Source organism: Rhineura floridana, chromosome 12, assembly GCF_030035675.1.
Source record: "Rhineura floridana isolate rRhiFlo1 chromosome 12, rRhiFlo1.hap2, whole genome shotgun sequence".
Lineage (NCBI taxonomy): Eukaryota > Metazoa > Chordata > Lepidosauria > Squamata > Rhineuridae > Rhineura > Rhineura floridana.
In genome coordinates this window covers 34,994,696-35,015,567 of record NC_084491.1, presented here as the reverse complement: position 1 = coordinate 35,015,567, position 20,872 = coordinate 34,994,696, and the positions used below count along the sequence as shown (strand labels likewise).

At 43.6% G+C, this 20,872-nt stretch overlaps 1 protein-coding gene across 10 annotated transcripts in view; it reads left to right on the top strand.

The window, feature by feature from the left end:
- LOC133368398 (opioid-binding protein/cell adhesion molecule) overlaps positions 1–20,872 on the top strand; it is a 919,374-nt gene that overhangs the window by 511,399 nt on the left and 387,103 nt on the right. Inside the window, exon 1 of one of the 10 annotated variants that reach the window (XM_061592601.1) lies at positions 16,571–16,612. The exons of the other annotated variants lie outside the window; for them this stretch is intronic. The gene's annotated coding sequence lies outside the window, so the exon portion shown is untranslated. Of the gene's footprint in view, positions 1–16,570; positions 16,613–20,872 lie in introns of those variants that run through there. 10 annotated transcript variants of the gene reach the window in all.

The window sequence follows — 20,872 nt, the reverse complement described above, 5'->3', positions numbered from 1 at the left end:
CTTCCCTGTCTTGTCAGTTTTGAAATGAGCTCAGCAGACAGTTGTGTTTTTTTAAAGAGCTGGAATTGTGCAAGGAGCCTTTGGATATGTAGTTTACAGGATCCCTAATATCTATACATAAGAGTCAGGTAGCCTTTGAAAACTGCATTTCCTAGAGTCCCTGACACCTAAGTAGGGATGGAAAGATCTGTCGATTTCACTCTCAGTTTCTCATTTTTCCAATCTTAAATTCAGTTCTCCACAATTCTGCAGTTTGTTTGTTGTTGTTTCAAAATTTTCTAGCATTTTAGTGTAAATTCTCCTAATAAACACATCTTTGTAGGCAGTTTTGACTAACATACACATTTTTGCAAGCATTTTCTCATCATATAATGCCTTTTTTAATGTTATTTTCACTCATATATTCATTTTTACGTACACTTTCCCCTGACAGATGCATTTTTGTAAACATTGTTGACTGGTGAACTGCATTGCAAAATTTGAACTGGTGTGAATTTCAAAGAATGGCTGTGTTTCAGGTCTCTTATTGTTTTGGAAAGAGCTGATTTGATAGATTTGGCTTGAAATGCACACTGAATGGTATTTCTCATCCATTCCTACAAACCTCTAAGCTATGGTTCTGCCTCCCAAAGACAAGAGCTCCTTTACATCGTAGGGTGCATACACAGTACCATACTTTTAAAGCACACTTAAAGCACTTTCACCATCACATCTTCTCCAAAAGAATCCTGGAAACTGTAGTTTACCCCTCCCAAAGCAACAATTCCTAGCATCTTTAAAACACATGACAGTTCCCAGGTGTCTTCAGGTGAAGTCATGAGCTTTACATGTATGGCAGGTATGCAGCCTAGCACCTGAAAGTTTTACAGATCAAATCAACAATGAGGGAGAAGAATGAAAGGAAAGATAGAAAGCAGAGGAGGAAGGAGAGAAGGAATGAAGAGATGTGGAAAGGATTTAGCACGGGCAAGTGAACTTGATGAGTCCAAAATGAAAAACTTGGGAAAAGTTCAGCGCTCCAAGAAGGAAGAGTTCTTAAATCAGGCCCAAGTAATCAACAACCAAAACAAGCCCTGGGGGAAAACAGAATGTGGTGGCTGCACAGAAGAGAGATTTATGGGGTTTCAGCCCAAGTTATTTTCCAAGCTCTGGGATGTGTCATGCCAGGGCCCTTTCCCAGCCCTTATTTATTTATTTATGTATATATTACCTCCACCACAACCTCTAAAAAATCTAGCAGTTTTCTAACCCATCTAAATCTAATTCCCTGGGTTTTGCCTTCAGGGAGTGAGAGAGATTAATGTGAGTATTTTGGCAGGAATAGAAAAGGAAAGAGGTGGTAATGACAATAAAGGGTCGTAAAGAGGAACTGATCTCCGAGCCTGTGCCTGGAAGACAAGCTATAAGTCTCATGGCACTTTCTTGCCAGTGCTAGCCAAAGATTTTAAAAATAAAGGAGGAGGAGGAGGAAAATGGAACAGAACTCCTGAACAGGTCCATCTACAATGGGAAGCCAGGTGTGAAGTAGATAGGGACGGGGGAGAAACTCAAAAACAGTTCACATTTAAAGGTGAGCCTACCTTATCCACACTTTCTGCAGTAACACCTGATCTGAAATGCAGTCATCCTTCAAAATTCACACTTCTCCAAATTATTCAATGCAGGGTTCTCTACCTGAGTGATGTGTACAAAAGGGTAAAGTGTGCATTAAGATGCGTATATTGGTGAAAATAGCATACAAAATGCATTATGTTAGGGAAAATTGGTTTGCAAAAAAAAAGTATATTAGGAAAAATTACCTAGAAAAAAATGTATATATTTAGAGGAATTCACATGAAATCATTGATGAATTTTCATGAGGGCCTAGGGATAGGATTTCAGCTCAGTCTATTTCTGATCTATGTCACTTTCACATACATTTATCTGTAAGACCACTCCAACCCATATCCACATTAGTATGTGAATTTGGGAGTGGGGGAATTGGCATGAAAATTCATGTTTAAATGTGTCTTTAAATATGGTGTATTTAAATGAATTTTATTTCAAAATATGCATTTCCAAGGCTGCAATGCTACACATTTTCCTGGGAGTGAAACCCATTGAACTCAGTAGGGCTTACATTTGTATAGGATTACTCTGCAAATGTGGTTTTCCCTCTTAAAATATCAATTACTAAAAACATATACTCTCCAATATGCAATGTTTTCATATATATAGTGCTTTTTTGGTAAAAAACATATATGAAATGCCGGTACTCATACCTTGAAAAGAAATGCTTGAAGTGCCAGTATATATGATAACCGTATTGGAAATTTGGGATGTATAACTAAGTTTCAGCATGCACATTGATCTGGAAGATTTAGATCAGGTCAGTTCATATCAGAATTTGCAAATATTTAGTTACCCAAGTGCTCCTAGAGTGTGAGAATGCAGGATGCAATCCTGACCTCCAGGGCAGAGGATATAAAGTGCATTCATACATTTGGACTCAGACCAGGTGCCACCCATGGCAAATAGCAGCGGTGGATGAAATTGTACAACCAGTCCCCTGTTGAATCGGAACTAAGCTGAGTCTGGGGAGTGCTTATTCTTGATGGCAACTTCAATTGGCCCCACCTGACCACAAACAGATAAAGACATAGGGCTACACTGGTTTCAGATATGTGTGTCTGTCATACAAATACTCTCATGGAAGAGCTGGAATTAACCGGAGAAGGACAGTAGTTCATTGACAGGGCACAAGCCTTGCAGGCAGAAGGTTCCAGGTTCAATCACTGGCATCAGGTAGTAGGCATGGGGGGGGGAAATCTCCACCTGAGGCGTTGGAAAGCTGTTGCTAGTCTGAGTACCCATATCTAGGCTAGAGGGACAAAAATCGTCTCACCTGGTATGAAGCAGTTCTCTCTATATATCTGCAGCTCTCCGTCTAGAGTATACCCAATGGTGAACTCAGGTTTGCTTCCATGTAATATGTGAACTAGCCCTTAGGCTTGAGCTACACATGCATGAGCGCAGTGTGCCATTGCAAATGGTGAATCACATAATGAGCTGCATCCAACGTGGATTTAAGATGCTTCCTTTTTGGAAGGTCCCAAGGCAGAGTGGCTTTCCGCAAGAGCCAGTGTGAAGTTTGCTGGGTGACCTACGGGGCAAGTCACTGGTCTGTATCCAACGTTCTCTCTCTGTAAGCTGAAGGACTCTTGTGCTAGCGGATGGGCAAGTTTTAATGCTGCACAACAGAGGAATCCAATGCAATCTATGCAACAAATTGTGCAATTGCGCAGCAAATTTACCAGCAACCTGCATATGGAATCGCTTGCACAACACTGTTCTGCTAGCACAAAATATTTCACCAGCGGAGCAAGTATACCACTAAGTGAGGTTAATTTAGCGCTACACTGGATAAACCCCAATGCTTCCTGTGTTTTCTTTTTTAAAAGCCTCCCTGCACATTAAAAAACAAAACAATCCAACACAGCAGGGACTGGAATAGGCTGGAACTCCCCCCTCCTCCCAAATATGCCAGTTGCTGTTGGGGAACATTAAAGCAATGTCATTCCCAACGTACAGCCTGACGTGCTCTTAGCTCATGCTAGCAGGCCAAACTTTCATGGATTTTAATGGCCACATAGCCCCTCAAAATCGTTTATGGTGAGGATATCAGACATCAACAGTCTGAAATCTTTTCTGTAGTATCATGCATAGGGGGGAGGGGAACCCAGCTGGGATAATGCATCGCCTTAACAACCTCCACCTTCTCCTGTCAACTAAACACTCCGCTTTTATTACCATACCTCATTTTATAACCCGCTTTATCAGTGACTAAAGGGGAAGGGGAGGAGGAAGAGAAGAAGAAAAAGATATAGCAGGCTGTAATCAAGTCATCATATTGTAAAGAGGAAGCAGGCTGTTAGTAAAGGAAAGGAAGCCAGTTTTTTTAACACCTTAAATTAAGAGACTTCTTTATGTTGTAGTCACATTTAATTCAATCAGAGAAGCTGTTAAAACTCAGACTTTAAAGTCACTGTGCTATCAGTGCTTTGCTCTTCTGTCGGTCGCAGCAGGTGAAGGAGAAAGATGGAAGCCTTTCCCAGGGAGCTTTGAAAGAAAAAAGAGCCAGGCCTGGGGCTCAAAACCGTTGCATTTGGAAACAGTCACACTTCTCCTTGATTCCCACCTCCTCCTGGTTCACGTATGTTCCATTAAGTGAAATTGATTCGTTCACCTTTCCAGAGTTTCTTTTTTCTTTTTTTCCCCAGTGGTTTGTTTTAATTATTACCTGCAACCGTACAATTATGTTACTGTCTGAGCCCAGTTACTGCCTGGGAAAATCCATGCTGTCCTCACACCTGTCAGAATGACTTCAGGGCTTCATTAGAACAAGAGGGGGTGGGATCCATAAGGTAGCAAGCTCCCTGGTTGGCTTTTGCAGGCTGGGTTTGAATTTCCAGCCGTTGCAAGTTATCACAGCTGGTTCATACATAGGAGGTTAAGTTGATTTTGTTATCAACTTTGATTACCTGTTCTTGTAACATAAGTTCTGAAACTATGATAAAGGCTGACGTCATTGATCCTGAGTAAATATCAAGTGGTTCCTAAGATGATGATGAGGAGGATTCTTGGGGGGAAGTCATGATAATAATAATAATAAAATTTTATTTCTAGGCCGCCTATCTGGCCGCATCAGCGGCCACTCTAGGCGGCGTACAAAATCAAATAAATACAACATATCAAATACACATATAACCAAAACATTGATATAAAATTAAGCTAAAACCATCCACACTATCGCCAATAAAATTAGGCTACCCCAGGGGTCTTGTAGGCCTGCCTGAATAGCCAGGTTTTCAAGGCTTGGCGAAAACTTGGCAAGGAGGGGGCATGGTGAAGATCGTAAGGGAGAGAGTTCCAGAGGGTGGGGGCCACAATTGAGAATGCCCTCTCTCTGGTCCGCACCAGCCTAGCTGTTTTAACTGGTGGGACCGAGAGAAGGTCTTGAGTGGCTGATCTCATCAGGCGGCGTATTTGTTGATGCTGGAAGTGCTCCTTCAGATAAACTGGGCCGAGACCGTATAGGGCTTTAAAGGTTAATACCAACACCTTGAATTGGGCCCGGTAAACAACTGGTAACCAGTGTAGATCTTCTAACACCGGAGTGATGTGATCACGGCGACGGCTGTTCTTAATCAGACGCGCCGCCGCGTTCTGTACCAGCTGTAATTTCCGGACCGTCTTGAAGGGTAACCCAACGTAGAGCGCATTACAGTAGTCTAAGTGAGAGGAGACCAGGGCATGCACCACCCGTGGGAGAAGATGGACAGGAAGGTAGGGCCACAGCCTCTGTATCAGATGTAATTGATACCAAGCTGCCCGGCTCACTGCCAAGACCTGAGCCTCCATGGACAGCTGGGAGTCCAAAATGACCCCAAGGCTGCGGACCTGGTCCTTCAGGGGCAATTTTACCCCATTGAGCACCAGGTCTATATCTCCCAGCCTTCTCCTGTCTCCCACGAGCAGCACCTCGGTCTTGTCAGGGTTTAGTTTCAGCCTATTTCCTCCCATCCATTCACTTACTGACCTCAGGCAATTGGAAATGGTCTCCACAGCCAACTCTGGTGAGGACTTGAACGAGAGATAGAGCTGAGTGTCATCCGCATATTGGTGGCACCACAGCCCAAATCTCCTGATGATGGCTCACAGCGGCTTTACATAGATGTTGAATAGCATGGGGGAGAGGATAGAACCCTGTGGCACACCACAATTGAGAGGCCAAGGGTCTGAAACCTCATCCCCCAATGCCACCCGCTGATGCCTGTCTGAGAGATAGGAACGGAACCACCGTAAAACGGTGCCCCCTATTCCCATTCCCTTCAGGTGATCTAAAAGAATACCGTGGTCAACGGTATCAAAAGCCGCTGAGAGATCCAAGAGGACGAGGAATGCATGTTCTCCCTTGTCCAACGCCCTCCTTAAATCATCCACCAGAGCGACCAAGGCTGTTTCAGTTCCATGACCAGTCCTGAAGCCCGACTGGAATGGATCCAGATAATCTGCTTAAATAATGACTGTTTAAAGTGGAATAATAGTGGAATAAATGTATGGTGTGAGTTCCATACAATTTGCTGACTTTTTGCCTCAGTTTCTACTCTAGTCTGTAACACTGCACTGATAATGGCCTCACTTGCAGAGTTTTTGTCTGGATGAATGAGGAGAATTTTGCAAAGCCTCTTTGCATGCTGTCATGTATATGTATTAATGATCAGTAGAATTCCACTGTATTAACTCTCCCCTCCTGGTGATGGAAAGAGTGCCATCTTTTAGGAAGACATCAGGTATTGATTTTGGAATTTCCAAATGATGAAGGGATCATGGCATCCCTTTGCAAGTTGTCCCATTGATTCACTTATTCAAGTCTATTTTGTACCTACTCCAACTTCATTTCCAACTGCTAAGTCCGTGTCGTTCTTTTGTCAGTGTAGCTGGAAAAAGCTTACCTACCTTTATGAAGATCGTCTCTTTTATTGTTTCTACTTAGATGGCAGTCCTATTCAGGATATTGTTATAGCGAGAGCAGACATTATGACACTGATCCAGAGCATCAGACAAGTTTAGGACACACAGGAGGACAGGAGACAATGGGATCCGAAGACCAGCAATGCAGTTTGCATAGCTGCTGTAACAAGACCCAGGCCATTACACCAAGCCTGAGCTGGAACCTGTCAGCCAAAGTTCCCTCCTCAACTAGGACCTCCACAGCCAGTGCCGCTAAAGTCAGATTCTCTCAAGTGGCTGACCCTCTCAGTACTTAGGGGCTCAAACCCCCATGTCTGCTCACCAGCACAGGCAGTTCACAAGGTGGGAGATCACTAAGCAGTATATAGAGTGCTAGCCTCCAAGCTACAGGGCTACCTCTTTAAGGTGAGACAGTCTGGCCAAAAGTGATAAAAGGTCTTGGTTAAGCTCCAGCCATCTTTGGAGCAACTTGTTTGCTTGGAGCTATCCAAGGTCCTGCAATAGCAGCAAGACCTTACCTGCCACTGATTAAAGAGTCAAACTACACCAGGAGTCCCTATCCCTTTGGAGGCCATGTGCACATTTGGGAATTTGCCACCTTGGGCTCCTTTTGGGAGGAAGGGTGGGATCTAAATTTAATAATAATAATAACTGCCATAAACACCACAAAATAATGACTTAACAGAAGAAAACCTGGCAATGCTTATAACTCATCCATCTCAAACAACCGTCAAAATATCTACACCTCCCCGCAACAAACAAACAAAACAGATAAAAAAGCATACAATTCCCCCCCAAACAGGCAATCTCTCCAAAAACCAACCCCCCCAAAGACCCAAAACCTCATTTTTTAATAAAAAAATTAGAGGGGCTGGGTGTCTTGGCATTAAGTAGAGTGTCTAAAGGCACCATGGTGTCCATGGGTACCACACTAGAGACACCATTCGCACTAATAGCAATTACATGAATGATTTTTTTAAAAAAATGTAGGTGTAGGATTAGAACACTGGCGTAGGTGTAGAGGGCTTTAACCCTTTGCCCGTCCACTATGTTCATTATCCAGATGGGGCCCTGCACCTTCTATTTCCATTGGGGAAGAAAGCTCCCATTTGCTCCAATGGGAGCTTTCCTCCCAATACAAATAGGAGTTGTGAGGCTCCCATTCTTGGTCAGGATAACAATGGTGGGTGGAGGATTAGAAAGCCCTGCCCTTATGCCAGGATCCCAATCCAGATCAGGCCCTGCAGCTTGCACCTTGTAATTTACTTTTAAAAAGCCATTCACACAATTGCTAATTGTGTGAATGGCGTTGTAACTAGTTTTGCCCTATGCCATCAGCCATCTATCTTGCCTTGTGGGCTCTTAGTACAGGACAATAAAACATTCCTTCCAGCCCTGTTCTAGATTGACCTGAGCCTAAGTGATGGAGATTCTGCAAAGAGACAGTATCATTGTCTCTGAGTTTAGAGATGAGTTTGAACATCTCCCAGCGGTTTTTAAAATATACAAAGTTCACCCACCCCTCTTTTTACTTATACATACACACAACCCATGCAGGATAATGACTGGCATTTTGCTAATACTGTTGAAAAAAGAAGGCACAGGGGTCGGGAAAAGAGTTTGCAGCAGAAGCCTGGAGTAACCTATAGCTAAGGCTAATAAATATAGGCTGCCTTGCAAGCATTTTTATCCAACAGGTACCATAAAGGATCAGTTGCCAGTCTTTCTTTGCTGCATCAAGCAAAGCGGCCAAAGACAGATCCCCCTGCTGGTCTGATGGCCAAGCTACAGTTTACATACCGTTTTGGGTAGATGCTGGAGGTTGCGACCAGGAGCAGTGGAAGAATGGTGGTAGTGATCAACACTTTCCTTGCTAGTCATTTTTTCCCTTTAAAATTTGCTTCTCCCGCTGCTTCTGCCCTCCCAACTGGAAGAAAGATATAGGGAAAGGATGAAAAGCTCCCTCCCTCTACTCTCTTTCTCCACTGCTGAATGCAGCCTATTTCAGTGGCTGCTTTGGAGATGGGGGGGGGGGCTCCATATAGTTTGACCCAAAGCCTGAAGCCACAATGGAGTAGTGGAAGAATCCAGTGTAGCCTGCTGCTGGCAGTGCATCCCATTAAACGCCTGGCCTCCTTGATGCCACCACTCATCTGGGAATTGCAGAAAGGAAAATCTGAGCCAAAAGTCGCTAAGGAACAGGCTGTGTCTCTCATCCTATAGTTCACATCCTACTATCTAGGCCATGCATATTTTTAGATCCCCTTCACACCTTCTCTCCTCTTCTTGCACTTCAAAATAAAACACAAAAACCTAAACCCAACATTGGCTAGAGCTAAAACAATGGCATAGGCAGTGACACAGCATTGACCAAAAGGAGAGGGAGGGGGGTGGAGGAAGCGAATGAGATGGGAATTAAGGGGTCTTTCTCATCTTTCGAGAGCCAGTGTGGTGTAGTGGTTCGAGCGTTGGACTACGACCTGGGAGAGACCAGGGTTCAAATCCCCACACAGACACGAAGCGCACTGGGTGACCTTGGGCCAGTCACTGCCTCTCAGCCTCAGAGAGAGGCTATGGTAACCCCCCTCTGAATACCGCTTACCCTGAAAACCCTCTTCATAGGGTTGCCGTAAGTTGGGATCGACTTGAAGGCAGTTCATTTTTCCCCATTTTCTCATATCTCATTTCAGCAGTCCCCGTTTTTCAGGCTGTGCAGCCGCCAAGGTTGAAATGCATCCCAAACACAAGAGTCTTAACAAGCCCCAGGAGCTGTGTGAAAAGTTATCCTGACACCAAGTGACAGATTCCCGACTGATATCCTCGGGAGGCCATAAATGCAGTTCTGCTAGGTTTCTAGAGCAAGTTTCGTCTCCTACCTGGAGAATCCTTTATCTGTTATGACACCTCCCTTGGCTTGCCGCTCTTGATGTTTCTCTTTGTTTCCTGCTGTAGGAGGCAGGGAAATGCTTTGAGAAGCTTGTGCACATATTATGTGTTTGCAGCACTCACCTGTAGGTAATTGTTGTCTGGGGACTGGAGTGATGCAATGTGAGCTCAGAGCCCAGTCCAAATACATAATGAATTCATTAGATGTTCCTAGGCAAGCTAGTATATCTTCAGTCTCAGCCTATTGATGTACAGTGTGGGATAATGTTGACCTACCTTACAAGGTTGTAATGAAGATTACTTGATTGTGTCTGAAAAATTATCTAAAAATACCAGATCATCTGCTCTTCATCCCTTCCCTTCTCCCAGTGCGTTAGAGGTAAATGCTAACTTTCCAAAACTGTCTTAATAATTGCATTTTGAAGGGCTGTATACAAATATGATAAATGAATAAAATAAAAATGAATATTGTGTTATTAGCTGTGTAGACAGTACAACAGTGTCACCTAGAGATGGATGAAAAAGCATCACAACACAGCTTGATTAAAACACCAGACATGTGAAAGAATGCGTCACTGTCTCTCAGCCTAGACATAAAGAAGCTTGTTCTCTAAGCCATGCAGTCAGCCTCAGGAAAAAAAACCACATATTGATTGAGGAAATTTGCCTTTAAGGGTCTAAGACTGTTCATCATATAGTTGTGGGACTGTTCTTTCAGCATGCAGTTTGTATACTTGGCTTACAGTGCAAACTGTACTAACATGTATATCTTTTCTGAACTGAAATCCGTGAGGACTTTCCCTTGGCTAATGGGTTAAACATACTATAGCAGGAGATATTTTATTCCGTGTGCCACAGAATGTAAATGAGTACTTGAAAAGAAAAGAAAGAGAAACCAGCAGTGGAAAACCTACCCAAGAAGGCATTTGCTGGTGGGGAACAACTGCAGCACTAGGGGGACTGAAGAAAACCTGCCCTGGGAGTGAGTGAGTGAGTGAGTATCTGAGCATCTGGGTGCTTGCTGCTTGCTCCTCTGGGTTGCTGTCTCTTGAGACAGCTGAGCTCCCTGGTAAGTGCTGCAAGGATTGGAACCCCCTGCTTGACCCTGGCTCCAGAGGAGGCTGCAGTTAATCTTATGGCTCAGGAGGCATAAAAGCCCAGTTGCCCTTGGGTGGGTCTGCCGCCAGCGGGGTTGCCACTCAGCAGAGAACTGAATTTAACACTGGAAAAATGAGAAACTGAGAGAACCAAAACAGGCAGATCTTTACCTGTGTGCCTGCTGTCTGCTGTCCAGACTGTTGGTGCTGCTAACTGCTGATGGGCATCTCCAAGCCCCCCCCCGCTTACCCTTCTAATTAACTTTCAAGCAAACTTGGATTGGACCACCTTTCAAATAGAGGGCTGTCTTCTGTAAAGCAGGTCATATGACTACCCTATAGCTACGCGGAGTGTGTTAACACCGATATCCATATTACACAAGGTGCCATTTGTTCCTTAGCTCATGTGCTGGGGCCTTAGCCCTTGATCCAGCATAGCAACTCATAAAATGTGGGTCTACTAGACGCTTTTAAAGAAATGATCAGCTGCCTGTCTATAGGCTCTTTGAAAGCTGGCAAATAGGTTTATCATAAGCTTAACAGCCATTGAATTGAATTGGAAGTCTATCCCAGGGGTGTAGTGGTCCAGGATCTCAGGGGATCTTAGACCCCTTACTTTTTTGGAAGCAGGGTCCCTATGTCTCCAGGTTCCTATGAGCCAATGAGCATGAAAGGAGAGTAGGTTAGCCACTGAGAAAAATCTTACACGGTTCCTTGTCCTTTCCTGCTGATTGGTACCAATCAGTGTGAAAGGAGGTGAGGCAGCCACTGAGAAGACTCTTCTCAGTAGCTAACACTCTAATGCACTCCTCTGGCATGCTGATTGGCTCCTATGGACATCTGTGAGAAGGTGCACATGGGAAGGATGATGACAGCGAGCAAGCAAGTGAATGAGGGGATGTGGCTATGAGCGGGCATGTCATGACTCTCATGAAGGGACCCTGCACTTCTGAATTTGACACTGCACTACTGGTCTAGACAGTCATTCAAATGCCTTCCATAAACATCTGTGGAAGAAGACAGAGTTGTTTTATGTTAAATCCTGATGGAAGGAATAATACAGGGAGTTGAGGGGACAGAAACTGTTTGGCAATTATTATAGTTTAACGACCCTGTGTATCTGTTACACAATTGTTAGCACTTTATAAATAAATAAATAAATTTATAGGCCTTAAATAATCAATTGGTATTTAATTAGCATACAGTACAATTACTGCCATCCTAAATCTATAATGATAAACTAAAGTTGCGAGTTATTGGATGCTAATTACCAGCGGATGATTAGAAACAGCTAAAGAAATTTGCCAGCCCCATTCAAGAGATAACATGGCATGTCCATTGCATATTGCTGAGCAGCCCCCCCATGCCTCTCCCCCGCTTGCGCCTTAGCAATCAATGGCTGCTTAATGTACACTATTTGTCTAATTAACTCTAAATTATATTCTAACTGACAACATTTCAGGATAAGAGATCTGCATCGTGTATGATGGATTAGACACGGAAGGCCTGTTTTCAGTTAGAAGAATTTGCACGTGACCATTTCCCTGTGAGCATCATGAAAGAAATGTATTCTGTTGCCACCCCAGAGATCCCTCATAGCGTAATCTTTTTGGGTTGTCAACTTGGTCAGTAGGTCGGATCATTGGTAGGGGTGGGCTTGGGAAACTGCCCTATACTGATTCAGACCTATTGGTCCATTTAGCTTAGTATTGTCTACACTGACTGGCAGCAACTCACCAGGATTTCAGACGGGGAATCTTTCCCGGCCCTACCTGGAGAGGCCAGCAATTGAACCTAGGGCCTTCTGCATGCAAAGCAGGTGCTCTCCCACTGGCCCATGGCCCCATCCCTCAGCAGCCTTACTCACCCTGTTTCAGTGTTGCTGGTGCTCAGTCATAGGTCCTTGCAATGTGGGGCAGATAAAGAATGCACAGAGGAGTCCACATTTAAATGCTATGGAATTTACTCACTTTTTACTTGAAATACAAGTTTTGCGTAACATACACAGTATTCAATTTGTCTTCCCCATAACACACATGTTCCCTCTCTTTCATTACATAAAATACATCTTTTTCTGTGCACCGTTTGCACCTTGAAACTGCATCACAGAACCCAAATCAGCGTGTCATCCAGTTGGGGGTTGTCTTCTGTTCCGCAAGCAAGCCTGGGAGCATCGGGTCCAGCCCATCTGCTGCAGAAAAGCGCATTGAACAAATTCCTCCTCCATATTATTATTTATTATTTATTGCATTTGTATACTGCCCCATAGCCGAAGCTCTCTGGGCGGTTTACAACAATTAAAAACATTAAAAACAAATATTCAAATTTAAAAACACTTTTTTTAAAAAAAACAACACAATTTAAAATTGGGGGTTGGTTTTGACTAGCGAGAGGGCTGGTGCTGGCTCCAGATTTTGGAGGCCGCTTGTCGCTTTCTACCTCTTCCCGCAGTGCCTCTGACTCCTCATCAGCTGTTGCTGCTATTCCACTTCTTCATTGCTGGCACCATTTTCTTTCGTGCTGGACAAAGAGGCAGTGAGCAAGCAGGCAGTGGCATCTCTTGCTCCTCACCACCACCACCACTGTTGTCAGGGCATGAGCAACAGTTGGGCGAAGAAGCAAGCCGAGAGCAGGGAACAGGCTGGGGAAACTGCCGGCCTTGTCAAGCTCCATGTTTTCCTCGTGGAGACCAAGCCCCATTGGACATGGTCAGAGGGAATACCAGTAGTCTATGCTATACCTATCTAACCCCCCACCCCTCTTGTATAGGAGCCCTTGACTTAAGCTTGCCGAGGTAGAAAACCCCTGTCCTCTTGGGGGAGAGCTTCCCCTGGAACCCCGCAGCGGCATGGGGAGGACTTAATTGTCACTGGAGCTTGGGACTTACTCCTGAGGAGACTGGACTGGAAAAGGGAGACTTGGACACTCCAAGGCAAGAATTGCCATAAAGCAGCCCTTTCAAAGAAGAGGTCTACTGAAAGACTTGGTGCAGGGAGGAATCTGGGCCAGAGGTGAAAGCAGATCATGTGAAGCAGCATTTCTGGCATAGAGCCTGATACATGGCTGACTAACCATGAGTTGGTGCCCTTTTTGACCCCTTTGCCAGGTGCAGGCGTGCCACGTGCCTCCTTTGATGTGCCCCTTCCCTTGGGTACAGCACACTGCGTGACAAGCTCTGGTACGCAGACTGACTCTCTTCCTAACACCTGTGCATGAGAAACTGCTCCCCGTGTCAGCTGTCCAGTGAGAGAGCTTGATGGTGCATCTTACAAAGGCGAAATGTGTCAATTGTGTAGCATGAGTGATGGATTTGGACGCAATGCCCCCTGGCTCTGTGTATGAATCAACTTGTCCTTCACACTCCGAATGGATGTTAATAACTGCACCAAATGGATGTTAAAGCAGAAAATGCCAGAAAATGAGTCAGCTGGATTTTGAAGGAGAAAGTGCAGGAGGGAGGGGGCAGTCAACTCTGCTGAGAGCAGGGTGCCACATTACCCAAATGTGTCAGTGAGCACACATGCGCACGGTGCTCAGAGGGCCAGGGTCATGGACCTGGAGATACTGTTTCTGAAGAAGGGCAGATATGCGTGACTCAGGTCTGATGATGCAAATGTTGTGTCTGCAGGGAAGACAGAGATGCATTAGCTGCTGCTCAGAATCTCCTCTCCTCTCCTGTGTCATTAAGCGGATAGGAATTGGGCTTTGTTTTATTTGCTGCTGAGCAGGACATGTGATGGTTTTGCCGATGGATGTGTTTCGGCTGGCTGTAGTCTGTGACCTGGTTTATACTGCTCCTGTTACATAACTTGCAGGAGCATCAGTTTAACATAAAACTAAGGAAAAGAAAAGAAAAGGAAGGGGGCCTTGCTTGCATTAAGCAGGATGGGAGACGATTAATGAAGGCCAGTCCATATTTTGGATTTTTTATAATGAAAGGACATCAGAGGAGGAAACCAATGGAGGAAACCCTTCCAAAGAAGCGGGTTAATTCTTGGGGGAGCTGCCACTGGCTGAAGCCTGGATCTACAGTGAAGTAGACCAAACTAGACATGACAGTTAATTGTGTGATTGCAATTAACATGCACATTTTTGTTATGCAAATATAACAGCCCAGGGAAAGCCTTAACCACCTTGGGACTGTGGGAGGAGAGGGGGAATTTAGCCAGGGCTGTAGCTCAGTGGTTGCAGAAAGCACCAGGTCCAGTTGACAGCATCTCCGGGTAGGCCTGGGAGAGAACTCTGCCTGAAACCCTGGAGAGCCACTGCCAGTCAGTGGAGACAATATTAAGCTAGATGGATCAATGGCTTGACACAATATAAGGCAGCTTTCTGTGTTCCTGTGACTTAAAGGAAGGGTCGTAGGTCAGTGTAGAGAGGACCTGCTTTATGCAGAAGGTCCCAGATTCAGTACCCAGATATGGCTGGGAATGTCCTACCAACAACCTGGAGAGGATTGCTAGATCAATTGCTTCACTATAAGGCAGCTTCCTATCTCTCTTTATTGTTGTTGTTGTTGTTGTTAGATGCCATAAAGGAAGCCACAGACCTGAACTTACAAGATCTGAACAGGGTGGTTCAGGACAGATGCTATTGGAGGTTGCTGATTCATAGGGTCGCCATAAGTCGTAATCGACTTGAAGGCACATAGCAGCAAAAATTATTGTTGTTATTATTATTAATAATAAAACACTCTAAAGCATCTTAAAAACAGGTTTTAAAATATATTAAAACAAAGCATCATTAAAAAAATCTTTTAAAAAGCTTTAAAAACATCTTCAAAAGCAATTCCAATGCAGACACAGACTGTGCGTCTCCCTGTTAGATTCCTCAGAATAATCGCCTCTCTGAAGGTTCCATTTGCATTTCAACGGATGCTCCTATTGGCACCAGTGGTTGCTTCCCTTGAAATCTTAATTGCAGCTTTGAAGTGGGGGATTTGTGCCAGGACTGCAGCAGGGGGAGGAGTTAAACTTCTCCTCCTCACCCAGATGTTTTCAAGGTTGCTCAGTCTTCATCACAGCTGCTGTTTGTGTAATAAACCCCCCCAAAACAATTACATTAATACATCTACACAATCAACATCAAGTCTAGTTTTGCTTTAAGTCCTTATACCCCAGGGATTATTTCAAAAGATTCCAAAACAGAACCACAATAATCTAGGCTGGTGATGATTTGAAAGGCTGGTGCAAGCAATGCGTTTACAGCATGCCTTGTTCCAAGAGGGGTGGGCAGGGACATGGCCCTTTTCCATCTGTCTTGGTTGAAAAAGCAGACTGAGTGCATAAGCCCTGGAAGTTTTGCATTTGATGCCTTCCCTTTCTTTTGCTCCCCAGATTCAGTCTGTCAGTAAATCAAGTTGCTTCTCTCTCTAAAACACTGTAAAAATATATTCCTTTCAGTTCCAGTGGTGCCTACAACTTAAGTTCATTCTCTCTTGCCTAGGGATGGACTGAGCACCAAATTTCGTCAGCCTTCCTGGCTCTTGACCATAAGTCTGTCACATCATGTTTTATGCAGATTTTTTGAAAGAGGGCACAAAAAGTTTGCATTTAAATTGCACACATTTTGTACACATTCTATACACACATTTTTTAAATAAAATATGCACTTCTTAGATTAAAATATGCACTTTTCCATGTTTTTCAATGCATTCACCCATAAAACATGCATTTTTAATATATTTTGTGCATCAAAACTGCATGGCAAGATCTGGAGAAGTGCATAATTTGACTAGGAGTTGTGTTCCAATCTGCAAGCAAACTCAGGAGCACAGGTTCAGCTCAGCCTGCCGTAAAAAGGCAATGAAACAAATTCCTCCTCCATCCCTGCTTGCCTTGTCTGCTGTCGTAAACTTCTCTCTTTCACTCCCTTGCCACACCTCAGTTCTTTCATCTCTATCCAGAACTCTTACTCTTAAAAAAAAAAATCCTCCCTTTTGGCAGTTTGATATGATGCCCATTTGCATCCCTACTGGGCCTTCCATATCCAGCACAATTTCAGCAATGCTTTCCCCACAACAAACACACATAAAATAGTCAGTGGAGGGGTTTGGAGGGGAGCAGAATTGTGTCCAATGATACCATCCTCTGATATCTCCATCCATTCAACTGAAGGTTGGTACAGAACTGTGTGTGTGTACAACTGTATGTTTATTTATTTATTTATTATTTGATTTATATCCCACCCTTCCTCCCACAATGTATGCATGTGCCATGGTGGGCTCTCTCCAAGAAGCTGGGGACCCTGTATTTTGCAGGGTTTACGATTGTGCATGCTGAGCCTATGCATGTGAGATGAAGGTTCTCTTCTGACCTTTGGATGCACATGTGGAGGTCAGTGTGTGGGACAATTGGGCACAACCCTGCTCCCCTTGTCCACGTGCCCATTTTATACAAAACAAAGAATCTGGTCCTTATCTTTAAAGCTCCCCATGGCTTTGCCCCTTGCTATCTTTCTGTCGTTATTTCCCACTACGCCACCTCAGGCCTCACCTCGTGACCTTGGGCCCTTGGGGGTCATGAAAGAGCAGCAAATTGTTTCTTATTTAATTTATTATTACATGCTTACTGCCAGGAAGGGGAGAATTTTTAAGCCTCAGGAAAATAATTATGGGTAGTGACTTACTGGGTGGAAGGGAAGAGCTACTGGCTTCCCCTTGGGGAAGTGTTGTGTAGCTTAGTGGGTAGAGCATCTGCTTGGCATGTAGAAGGCCCCCGGTTTAATTTCTTTTGTCTCCAGTTAGGAGAGATTCCTGCCTGAAACCTTGGAGAGCTGCTCCACACAATGCCAACAATACTAAGCAGGACCAATGGTTTGACTCAGTATAAGGCAGCTTCCTATGTTCACTGCCTCAGACAGCAAAATACCTTGGGTTGGCTCTGTCTTTTCAATGGATAGGGTGACGCTGCACCCCCACTCTGCTGGCAGTGCTGTCAATGCGCCTTACCAGGACAGGGCAGTGTAGGGCTGTATGGATCCACTGGCAGGACAGGAGCACAGGATCGCGTTTGCTGAAGCATCCTCACAGCCCTAACCTCACCGCTGCCTCATGCCCACACTCCCCCAGCTAGGAACAGTAACGCCACCGTTGGGAGGGTGGAGGCACCGTTCCACCATGTCAGCTGTTCTTGTCTGCCCTTTAGGCCTGGCCTTCTCATGCAGCATCCCTTCTCCTCATCTATCCTGACACTTTCTTCTTTTTACTGAAAGCGTTTCATGTCCCCTTCGGTCCTCACTTCAGTGCGCATGAACTGTTCTGTGTACCTCTCCACCCCTTGTTAGTCTTGCCTCTCTCTCCTGCCATTGTCTCCCCCACACTGCTGTCACACTGTAGACTTCTTTCACATTCTTGGGCAGAGACTGGTCGCCTTGTTTGAAATGTACACTGATGTTGCTGTGTGAATATTGATAATGCCGTGCTAATGAGGGTTAGGCCGTAGGAGACTGTCTCACTGGGCCCTAGGAGAGAAGTTAAGGTCCTTTCTGAATATTTGGTGGTTAAAGGCGCACTTGAATCTCTCTCTCTCTTACACACATATACATAAACACACACACACACACACTTACTTACTTAACTCTGGCCAAATTGTTCCCTTTCGTTGCTTTTTTTTTTTGCCTGATCCACTCTCCTCATGGCTAGTGTGAGGATATTCTTTTAGGCCAGAGATCTGACAAAACTTTGTATTGCAGTGACTCAAACCAAGAAAGGAGACAGAAATAGGGAAAATGCTTCTAATAAGCAGTTATTATCCCAACCTTACAAGAGTTTGCATTTCTTCTAAGGGTTGTATAGTAGTAACTGATGGCAATTTCTAGTAATTAAATACAAATTAATTCCCATAACTGGGGAGAGAAGTTTATTTATGGTGTTGTATTTATTAGTGCTCCTTTATTTAAAAATGCCATCATTGTTTTTGTTAAGTAATTACAGCTTGCTAAATAATTTCCCTCGCGTAGGTATGAATTTTAAATAGCAAAGATGTTGTTATATCACAGAGAGGAAGAGGTGGAGTGGGGGAAGGATGCTTAGCTGGGATATTTCTTCCATGGCAAGTTGGTAGAGCGGCACAGGATGGTTGACTTCATGGCAAATACAAGAGATCAGAGAAACTGGGCAGTTGCATGTATCCAAGCTGATTAAGGGGCCACTGATAGAGAGAAATAAGTGGAAATCATGCCCCTGATTTGATGCGGGGTCTGGACAGGTCAGAGGAATGATCTCCAACCTTGCCAGGATGTGTGCTTAACAAGACTGCACCTTAAAGTCCCCCAAGCCATCACAAGAGTCTGTAATGACATTTAGGGGTGTCCTCTCCAGAAACGGGGAAGGAAATTGCTGATGTTCACTTATTTGTCCCATGTCCCATATTGAATGGAAACCAATGTGTCCCATGTTCAGAATGCAAATCAATCCAGCAAATATGATTGGTATTTGCTGCTGCTGTTGTTTTCAGTCTACAAATGGTACATAATGATACATCATTGATGACTTTTTCCTCCAATTTGCATTGTGTTTCCTTTGCATTGTAATTAATGGTGTGGACTAAGGTGATGATAATGTAATTATGTAACATTTCACCATTGTAAACAGTGAGATGAATTATGTAGTTTTTGTCAGAAGCCGAGCTGCAGCAGAAAGGAAACAGTGCAGCATGCGACGAGCGTGGGGCAGAACAGAAACCTATGCCTTCTCACATCCCTAGTTATGTTGCATTGCATTTCCACCTCTTGCCTTTTCCCTGGCTGCGTCTTGCATGATGCCGCCTAAGGACAGTTAAATGGTCCTCTCAATCAAATGTTGCCCCAAAAGCTCTGATAGCCTTGGTCCACCAAAGTCATTTGAGTCCTGTTGACTTAAGTATCAGTTGCATTTGGTTGATAAACCATTGAACTTGGTCTGAAGAGGCCTGCATTCAAATCCCCAGTGTACTGGATGACCTTCACAATGTTGATGTGAGGTTTGCTGGCAAAATGACTATATTAGCCAAAATTGCATTTTAAGAGTAGGCATGGGGGAGAAATTTGATTCAATTTGCATATATAAGCAAACCTACCTCATCCACACTTTCCGAAACAGTTCATGAATGCAAACACAGATATGCTTTGAAATTTACCTTACTCTGAATTTTGTATGGCAGTTCTCCAGCCAAGTAACATGTACAAACATGCATAAACTAGGGTAAAACATGCATTGGAATGCACATATTCATGAAAATAGCATACAAATGTGCATCATATAAGGGAAAATTCCTTTGAAAATTTATGTATACTAGACTTCCGGGAAGGGTGACTTAGCCTGTGCCTGCTTTTGAGACGGGCTCCTGCCTCAAAAGAAGCTTATTCAGATATATCAGTCAGGTTTTTTTTTTTTTTTGACTGATTAAACTTCTCCCGGGTAGGGAGAAACGAAGAGATTAACCTCAAAGCCTATTTTTGTTGGGACGACCAGATCTCATTAATTTATGGGACGAGGTCCAGCCGACGAAGGTGGGACGGATTTTCAACAACAAGCTCTATCTGATAAAGCGAACGTTCATCTTATCTTCTAAGAGAGAACGCACTAACAGGCAAGCACCCTTCTTTCTATATTTTTCTTTTACTTGACTTAAATTGTTGCTGTTTAAAAGAGATTTGCCAGATTGATCGGTTTTTGACATCTCACTGGGGAGCCATAACTTCTCTCTGCTACTCACTAATTAATAGCTTATCTCTGTTTTTGTTGCAAAAAGCTGTCCTGGATTTGCATTCTAAAGATATACACAGAAGAGGGATTTCTATTCCAGATTTTTATTTTGAAGAATATTATATTGTCTGAGACTACTCTCTTTTTGGTCTATTTTATTTTGACGAATCTGTTTCCTGACAACCGCCATTAATTGTTTCGATCCTGGGAACTGCATTTTGTTTACTTAAGCATGGAGAGATAAGGCTGTCTGCTCTGTTTATACTGTGATGTCACCAAGTTTGGAGTATTAACCCAATTGTTGCTGAAATAAGAAGTGGTTTTCCTATATTTTTCTTTTAAAATGGCAATTAAGAAAGTGGCTGAGAATCTGGAAATAACTATGTTTCAGAAAATAATGGATGAGATTGAGATAACGAAACAAAACCTGCGACAGGGTTGATCTTTGACAAATGGGAAGTCAATATTTTACTCTTTATTTTTTATTTTTGTTTTTTTTTTCTTTTTTTTTTTTGTTTAACTATTTTTGATTTTGTTTTTTGTCTTTGAATGTTTTATGATTTCGTCTTGTATGTTTTATGAAAATCTGAATAAAAATTATTGAAAAAAAAAAAAAAGAAAATTTATGTATACTAGACAACATTGCATACAAAGATAGGTGCATTAGGAGAGACATGTACTAAAATGCTGC